The sequence below is a fragment of the Lissotriton vulgaris genome, chromosome 4_1 (assembly GCF_964263255.1).
Source record: "Lissotriton vulgaris chromosome 4_1, aLisVul1.2, whole genome shotgun sequence".
Taxonomy (NCBI): domain Eukaryota; kingdom Metazoa; phylum Chordata; class Amphibia; order Caudata; family Salamandridae; genus Lissotriton; species Lissotriton vulgaris.
In genome coordinates this window covers 989,852,066-989,861,416 of record NC_141691.1, presented here as the reverse complement: position 1 = coordinate 989,861,416, position 9,351 = coordinate 989,852,066, and positions in this window count along the sequence as shown.

The following is a 9,351-nucleotide window of genomic DNA, read 5'->3' as shown; positions in this document are numbered from 1 at the left end:
TGTATATGTTTTTAATTGCATCAAGAAATGTGTCAAGAATCATATTAATATCTATTTTTGCTGCTATGAATAGAATAATAAATTAATTGTACTAATTTACGTGTTGCTATATTTATAAATAAGATTTTCTTTGGTTCACTGTATATTGGATGTGATTTGTCATATTAACACTGAAAAACACAGAAAGGAACAGTTGTTGTTACTATTTTGCATTTCCCGGTCCTTTCTGGTTTACCTGGGTAACTTTCTTTTTTTTGGAGTGCAAATTAGAGGGGCCTCACTGATTCCCTTTCTGCCCGGCATAGGCATCAGTCAGAGGCATAGCAAACAGTTGTGCAGCAGGTGCAGCGACACTCGGCCTAGGGGTATTATGTGCCCAATTCTCCCAAATTATGGCTTACATTTACTGTGCAGCCAAAGGACAAGAGTGAGGGGGCACTTTTACTTTGCACCAGCGCCCGTGGCAGCATTTCTGTGCTACTTGTCTCTCTTCCATGGGTCTCACTGCCATGTTCCAGAGCTGTGAGGCCTGTGAGTAGCCATCTCTCCTCTGGGCCTCTCAGTCAGCTGTGGTTGGACACTCAGGCATGGAGGCACCAGTCCATGAGGTTAGCAGCAGAGGAGTATGGCTGTGACTCTTGTGGAGTGCCTCTCTCAGGGGTGCAGCAATCAGTAGTATATTAGGTGCAGTGCCGTGAGAGCTCATGGATGTTAGGGCCCCAATGCACCCAGATTATTGCTGTGTTTTGCTGTCCAAAATAATTTTCTTCTATTCGGGCCAAAGGCTACATCACTATGCCACTTGTCTATTCTCCCAGGCACTGCACAGCCATGAAATAGAGCTGCGAATTCCTGGAAGGACCACCTCCCCCCAGACCTACCAGCCATGGTCCCATGCTGAGGCCCAAGGCAGAAAGCCTACTGCCCTGGGCCTTGCAGCATTGGTCCTTGACTGGAAGCCTAGGGCAAGACGCCCCTCTAAAGGTGTAACTATCAATTGTGCACCAAGTGCAGTGGGAGTGTGGCCTCGTGGGGTAATGGGTCACATGTGCCCAAATTATGGCTGTATTTTAGTGTCCACAAAAAAAGTAAACAAGAAGTGATGGATGGAATGCTTGAATTAATCTCAGCCACTGGAAATCACTCAGCCTGCATGTCAGTCCATTGTTATTTTGCACACCATGCCACCTCAGGTTGGACCCAGTCATATCCAAATCAGTTTTGACCGTACTGCAATGGCAACAATCCAGACAGACCTGTCATGCCACGTCCTCCGTGAACCAGAACACAAGCAACCCAGGACCGGTTTCGCCCTATTTATGGCTCATTAGCCAAGTATTGCATAGTTCCAGCGACACAGTGTGCACGGATACACATCTGGGAATACCCATCCGATTTAGGGCGGCACACTAAAGTATACAAAAAAGAGATGGATGGGATGCTTGAATTAATCTCAGCTGCTGCTGAGACTGGTGCCCACCTGCATCAATTGAGCCCCATCAGAGGGTTCCCCCTCAATTTGAAGACCTCTAATAATACCACTTGCATTTATACTTTGTGCACTTCCAATTACAGAGATTTGACTGAGTTGGTGAGGCAAGGATTTTTTGTTCTATATTAATATTGCCCAAGAAGTTCTATTGAGATTTTTTGCTTTGATTTAGACATGAAACAACTATCCAGGACAGTAAAATACTAACCAGATAAAACCTTAGAGGCCTGGTGTCCCTCCCCTTAGCCTTGCAGCCATCGTCCAGCACAGAGAGGCCCAAAGAAATATGCTGGTTAGTGGCCAGGCTTGCAGCATTATTTAATTGCATTTGAACATGTGCTATTTCTAGATGTTGTTCAAAATTGGGAGAAATCAAATGAAATCTGTTAATTGAATCTGCATCATGCTAATTTAAAAAAATGAAATATACTCTGGAACCTTCTGAGCGTATACTAAATATTAGTATCAGGTCATTTAAACAATTCAGAGGATTTTCATAGAATTGTAGTAGTCATAACTCAAGGCACATGACATTAAATCCCTTTAGCCTACATATGATTGTATTCTAGTAGTTTCTAGTATTTTACAGTGACTTGAGGGATGCTTTTAATAGAAATGAAGCTGTTTTAAGATGTTTTATTTGCTTCTGTATCGTTCTGGTACATACTTTATCTTACTCTGGGTATCTGGGAAACCATCTTTAAAATGTAGGCTCCACTGGCCACCATGAAGGGCACTCAGCATGCTGCAGCATACCTTGCTAGAGCATGAATAAATATTACCATATCATTCCAACATGATGAAACTCTACTGTGATGGAACTCCACCTTTTCCCTAGCAAGCCCGCACAATCTTCAAGCCCCGCTGCATCATTCGCAAAGCCAGTCAAAAAACTAGTTACCTTTCTTATCACTCCTTGACTTTATGCTTGTCATTGACCCTGTACAATGTTCAGCTGACTTTGGCAAGGTTTGCACTGAACAACTTACACCCCTGCCTTCTTGGATCACAAGCTCGCCATCTCCAATGGCTTTCCACACAACCGCAGCAAGGACACCTTCAGACAGAAGAAGAAAATGTGGTAAAAAGAGAAAAGAAAAACAAGCAAAAGGCCTTTCCCACGTATGCACCATGGATCTGGGAAAATATCCTCATATTCATCCGGACAGCCCGAATCCAGCTTCAATTTTGAAAGCAGTTGACTACTAAAATAAAAGAAAATGATATCATAATGCAGTCACAGTCCACAAACCATATATTCCTCCTCTCACATGTTGTCTGTGTCCTTGACCCTGTACAGTGCTTTGCAGCGTTTCGTCTAGGTTTGTGCGATATAAATACTACATACACGCCCACATATCTAAGGTACGAACTTGGAAATAAATTGTTAAAATGTAAGTAAACTTATACGTTTTGGAGGGATCTAGGCCCACACTTTAAATCCAGTGTGACTAATATAATGTATTTCCAGTAATTCGAATATTGAATTATACATACTTATTTTGTTAGTGTTATTATTTATGTTTTTAGTGTTTTACTGATATCCACACCAAGAAAGTTGCTTTTTGCAAATAAAAAAATAATGGCACTTCCTGCGATGTCATTTACTGTGATTTCATGTTGTATGCACATTAGAGGGGCCTCACAAATTCTGTTTCTGCCCGGAGCCCCAAAAGTCTGATTGGGCCGGGCCCATTAGCTCTGAACCTAATCTAGAGTCATAATCCAATGTTTTTTTTTAACAGCATTGTTACATTTTCACCTCATTGCATTTTCCTGTACCTTTAAATCCTGCATGTTTTTCTTTAAGTGTTCTTAGAACACTACTGTGTTCTTGCCTACAGGTCAGTTGCACTGTTCCTGTGGACCAAGAGACTACTGTTCATGTTGCTGTGCTGCTTAATAAATCAACCTGCATTCCCACCAGTTCCTGTGGATTATTTAACAAAATTGGCGACGAGGGTGACCTTAAACTGGTTGAAGAGCAGCACAGAGGTGGAGTTCATCTAATTTTTTTTTTTTTTTTTTTTTAAACCTACTATCAAGTACTTCTTCTCTTAAAGAAGCTTCTAGGAAGATTTACAAGAACTTTATACAACAAAAGAAGAAAATCCGATTTAAAGGACTCCTACCAACGCAAACTGGTTGATTTTGCAACATTTTCAAGGTATTTCAGATTGTTTACCTTTGAATTATTTGACTCTGGCTGGTGGATCGGGAGTTGTGCGTGTGACATACGCGAGACTGCATCAGCGCGAGACCGCATCAGCTGTTGTTGTGGCACGAGCTCGTGACAGACGCGAGACTGCATCAGCGCGAGACCGCATCAGCTGTTGTTGTGGCACGAGCTCGTCGGCGCTCGAGATTCCATCACCTGTTTTTCTTGCGCGAGGCTCGTCAGCCGCGCCAGCTGTTCATCTGAGAAGTGCTCGCGCTGCAAGACGTCAGCAGGGAGAGACATTGCGGCGCAAAGACTTCAAGGCAGATCAGCCCGTAATCAATGCGCGTGGTGACGTAATCACGCACTCTTCTCAAGCGCGGCGGCCATTTTGAATTGGGATTGGATTAGATCGCGTTTCCACAGCAACCGATCACCGCAATTCACCGTTTCTTCACTCGTTTTTCTTTTAAAGTTGTTAACTAAGAAACGAGGATACTTTTAGAAGGAAACAACAGGGAAACAAGGATATGACTTAAGAAAATCTTCACTATTCTGGTATCACACATTTTTTTTATTATTCAAATTATTTTTATTTACTCTGAAGGAAATCGCATGGGACAAGGTTCATATCAAGAAGTTACAGAAGGCTTATATAGATATTTACTGTTGTGTTTTGACTTACCTGCCATTTTTGTTTGTTCAGAAGTTATTTACAAGACATTTATATGAAACTGTGTTCACTTGTTTTACCTGGCAAATTAGATTGTTTTTATTACTTTGTTTTATTATTTTAAAAAAAAAAAGAGGCACTAAAATAGAGAATATGCAGTTTGACCCACCTGAAAATTTTTTGTAGAATAAGGGTGATCCACCCATTCCATGGACTCGTTGGAAAGAAGAATTTTTCAACTACATGAAGGCAATAGATGGGGAACGCATGGGTGCTGAAAGGAAGTAAAGTATTCTTTTACACTGTCTGGGTTCTGAGGGGCAAATGGTATTTAGAGCTTTACCTCCTATTCCACCTGAGTTAGGTGAAGGAGAAGGTACTAATGTATATAAAGAGGCTCTTCTTAGAATTGAGAAATGTTTTAAACCAGTTTCAAATATAGCACTAAATAGGTATAAATTTTACACTCATGCGCAACAAGAATCTGAATCGTTTGATGAATTTATGACTGCATTGAGATCCTTGTCTATTCATTGTAATTTTGGTACCATTTGTGATGAGATGTTGAGAGATCAGATTATAGTCCATGTGAAAAACAAGAAAACGCAAGAACGCTTATGGGAGTTAGGTGATCCAAAATTATCAGAAGCTATTGCCATTGCGAAGTCTTTAGAACAGTCTGAGAAATGGATGCTCACTGTTCAAAAACATGTGATTAATAAGCCTGATTCCCATGATGAAGTTTGTCTGATTAAACATAAAGAAGGGCAAATCAATGAAAGTCAACATGCAATTGCCAATACCAATAGATTCAACAACACAAGTAATTTTAAGAGGTATGGGAAATCTATGATTTGTTATAAATGTGGTAGTAAAATGCATGTTGCTTCATATGCTGGATGCCCTGCTATCAACAAAGAGTGCAGGAAGTGTGGAAGGTTAGGACATTTCTCCACTGTTTGTAGAGATTCAAGGATGTCTATTCAAAATCCCAAAGATAAAGTAGCAGTTGTTACAGAAGGTCCTTCAAAAACTTGCAGTTGTGCCTGTGTTAGTTCAGAGTATTGTGATACACCCAATAAAGGTTTTGTAGTTTATTTGGCTGAAGAGATTTCTTTGATCGATGACAATGATCGGCTTATTAAGAAACCCATTTGTGAGATGTTTGTTTTGGGTGTCAGCCTTAACTTGATGGCTGATTCGGGTTCACCTTGGACCATTATTACCAAGGATTATTTTGAAGAACGGTTAAAACAGGTTCTGAATTTCAAAGACATTCTTCCTTCTGAGATTAGTGCAATTAGTTTCAATGGTACTAATGTAGCAATGTTAGGTCTTTTTCAAGTCAAAATTACTTTCAAATCCAGGACTGTTGAGATTAAATTGTACATTGCAGTCAAAGGCGTGAATGTCATTGGATGGAAAGATTTGTGGAAATTTGGTATTATTTTAAATCCCCGTGCTAAAGATCCTGTTATATTAGGTGAAATTTTTGAAGATAATAGCATTTCCTCTATTTCAAATGAAGGAGGAACCGATATTATTAAAAGTGAATTTCAGGATGTTTTTTCTGACAAGTTAGGTATGCTTAAAAAATTTTCTCACAAAATAAAACTGAAATCTGGTGCTGTTCCGGTTAGGCAAAAGCTGAGAGGGGTACCCATTAATGTGAGGGAAGATCTGAGGAAAATGTTAGATGATCTAGTGGCTGAAAAAATCATTGAACCAATTGATTCTGCAGAATGGGTTTCCCCGATTGTTTTGGTCAGGAAACCGGACAAATCTTTGAGAATGTGTGTGGACCTCAGGGCACTTAATTTGGCCATTATTGTGGACTGTCATCCCCTTCCAAATATAAATGAGGTGGTTTCTATGTTAGAAGGTGCTAAGGTTTTTTCTACCCTGGATTTAAGATCGGCCTATCACCAGATCACACTTACTGATGAATCCAAGTGTCTAACAGCATTTATTACTCCTCATGGTCTCTTTCAGTATAACAGAATGCCGTTTGGTTTAGCCTCAGCTGCCTCAGTTTTTCAAAGGGTCATGTACAATATTTTTAGGGATGTGGATCAGTTTGTAAAGTGTTTTCAAGATGACATTTTAATTTTTTCTGGTACTGTGGAGGACCATATTGGTCATTTACGATCTGTGTGTGAAAAGTTAAGGAAAAGCGGTTTAACCTTGAAAGCCAGCAAGTGCAAGTTATTTCAATCTTCAGTTCAATATTTGGGACACACATTATCAGGTGATGGTGTAGTGCCGAAAAGATCGAATGTAGATGGTATTAGTAATGCTCCACCGCCAACAAATAGAGACCAGTTATTATCCTTTGCAGGAATGTGTGAATACTATAGTAAATTTGTAAATAACTTTGCCACCAAAATGGAGCCTCTGAGGAAGCTCTTGAGACATGGTAATTCGTTTGTTTGGGCAGGGGAACAACAGGTAGCATTTGAACTCATCAAGTCTGATATTTTGCATGCTCCAACACTTAGACCTTTCTGTTTGAATAAATTGTGTGTCATCACGGTGGATGCCAGTATGTATGGTCTTGGGTCTGTTTTGTCTCAAAGGTCTGGCAAAGATGAGTGGAATGTTTGTTTTGCGTCCCGTACCCTCAATGATACGGAACGTAGATATGCGGTCATTGAAAAAGAGCTTTTAGCTTGTGTTTGGGCTATTGAGCACTTTAGAAATTTCATTTGGGGAAATAAATTTGTTCTGAGAACTGATCACAAGCCATTGGTTAACATTCTGTCCCCAGGTGGAGGTTGGAATGCCACAGCTCGCATTTCCAGACTTACTTCACGACTCCAAGAATATTCTTTCACTCCGGAGTATGTCCCTGGTAAAAGAAATGTGGTGGCAGACTTTATGTCTCGTCATCCATCTCCAGCTTCTGTGTGCAAGATTTTGAATGACACTGATGTGGTAACTTGTTTGCAGGATGTCCTTTCTACCTCTTTCAATGAGATTTCTGAAGACTTGTGGAAAACTGCTGATGAACAAGATCTCACTTTACAAAGTATTAAAAAATTCATTCTGGAAGGTTGGCCTGATAAAAAATTGTTAAAAGAAAATTTTATGCCATTTTTCAATATTTCAACTGAGCTTGAGTTGGAGAATGATTTAGTTTTTAAATCTGGTAAATGTGTTCCACCTTTTGATATACAAAATCTGATTCTAGATCTTGCACATAAATCACATCCAGGTATGTCGGCCATGAAAAGATTGATTAGGAATTATTTCTGGTGGCCATCGTTGGATCGTTTGGTTGAACACAAGGTCAGAGAGTGTTCTGTTTGTGTAGGAAACGACAAAATGTTGAAAGTTAATGTTCCTCCATTGAAGACGACCCCTTGGCCCACTTTGCCTTGGAAAAAACTTGCCTTTGATATTTCTGGTCCTTTTATGTGTCTTCCCTCTGATTCCCGCTATGCACTTGTTCTTATGGATTACCACTCAAAATGGCCAGAAGTTAAATTTGTTTCTTCTACTTCCACCAATGTTGTGGTAGAATTTTTTAAGGAAGTTTTTTCTAGAGAAGGCTGTCCGTCCACCTTGGTCACGGATAATGGCGTGCAACTTACCTCACTAGAAATGGAGAGTTTTCTCAAATTACATTCCATCAAGCACAACACTGTTTCTTTTTATGAACCACATGAAAATGGTTTGGTGGAGCGTTTTAATAGAGTTTTGAAGGGTTTTATATCTGAGGTCTGTAAGTCTGGGTCAGATTGGAAAACTTCCTTAAGAGAAAAGTTGTGGTGTTACAGAATTACTCCTCATTCAACCACTGAAGTCAGTCCTTTTCGTTTGCTTAAAGGACGTGATCCTGCTTCAACCATTTGTCCTTGGTGGTTCAGGGATAAATGTCTCAACAAGTCTTTTTCACAAGAGTTGGTCGAACAAGCATCTCAGAAAGTTGAGAATAAACAATCTAAAAGTAAATTGTGGTATGACAAAAAGTGGAACGTTAAATCTCCTGATTTTTCTGTGGGAGATGTGGTGAGGATCAAGAGACCTGGTATTCTTTCAAAATGTTCTGATAAGTTTAGTAAGCCAATGAAACTTGTAAAAGTTTTTAGAAATAGTGTCATTACCCAGGATGGCAGGTTATGGAATGTTAAGCGGGTTGCAAAGTGTCCCACTGTGCAGCAAACTTCCATTTCCTCTGTTCCTAAGCCTACCAGCAGTTCCATTGCTTCAAGGGTTAAGTTATCTAACCGCCCCAGATCGTTCCCTGTGAAATTTCATGATTATGTTTCTTAACCTTTTTCTTTCTTTTTTATAAAAGGGAGATGTGTTACATTTTCACCTCATTGCATTTTCCTGTACCTTTAAATCCTGCATGTTTTTCTTTAAGTGTTCTTAGAACACTACTGTGTTCTTGCCTACAGGTCAGTTGCACTGTTCCTGTGGACCAAGAGACTACTGTTCATGTTGCTGTGCTGCTTAATAAATCAACCTGCATTCCCACCAGTTCCTGTGGATTATTTAACAAGCATGTAAGCGTAGAGGAGAGAAAGAATGTATTATTGCCAATCATTTCTACTGGAATTTATCTCGACACATAGTAACCACAGACAACTATGTAAGGTTAGTTACAGGGAGGCTAAAATACCTTGAAAGCAAAACTGGCTGATCAAGGTTACCCTGATGAAAATGTGCCAACATCTGTAAGACATCTACCCTCTGTTGTGGTTGTTGCAGGACCTCTATAACTTGCTGTGTAATGTTGCATGCCATATGGTTCACCGCAGCAAAATGACTGAATAGAGAAGCAGCTAGGACCTTGCAATAGATTTTGCTCATAAATTGTCCAATTCTAATTCTTGTTCTTGGCAGGTTTGTCTAATGTAAATTAAGTTACAAGGAAACCAGAGGGCATAAACTACATTCATGATGTTTCAGTTGGATAAGTGTTATAATTTAAATTTATATTGGCATGTGAAAAGTCTGTTGTGACAACTGGTAGGTCACAGATACTTTAATTCTCATATCGTCATTTTATGGGTTCCAAGC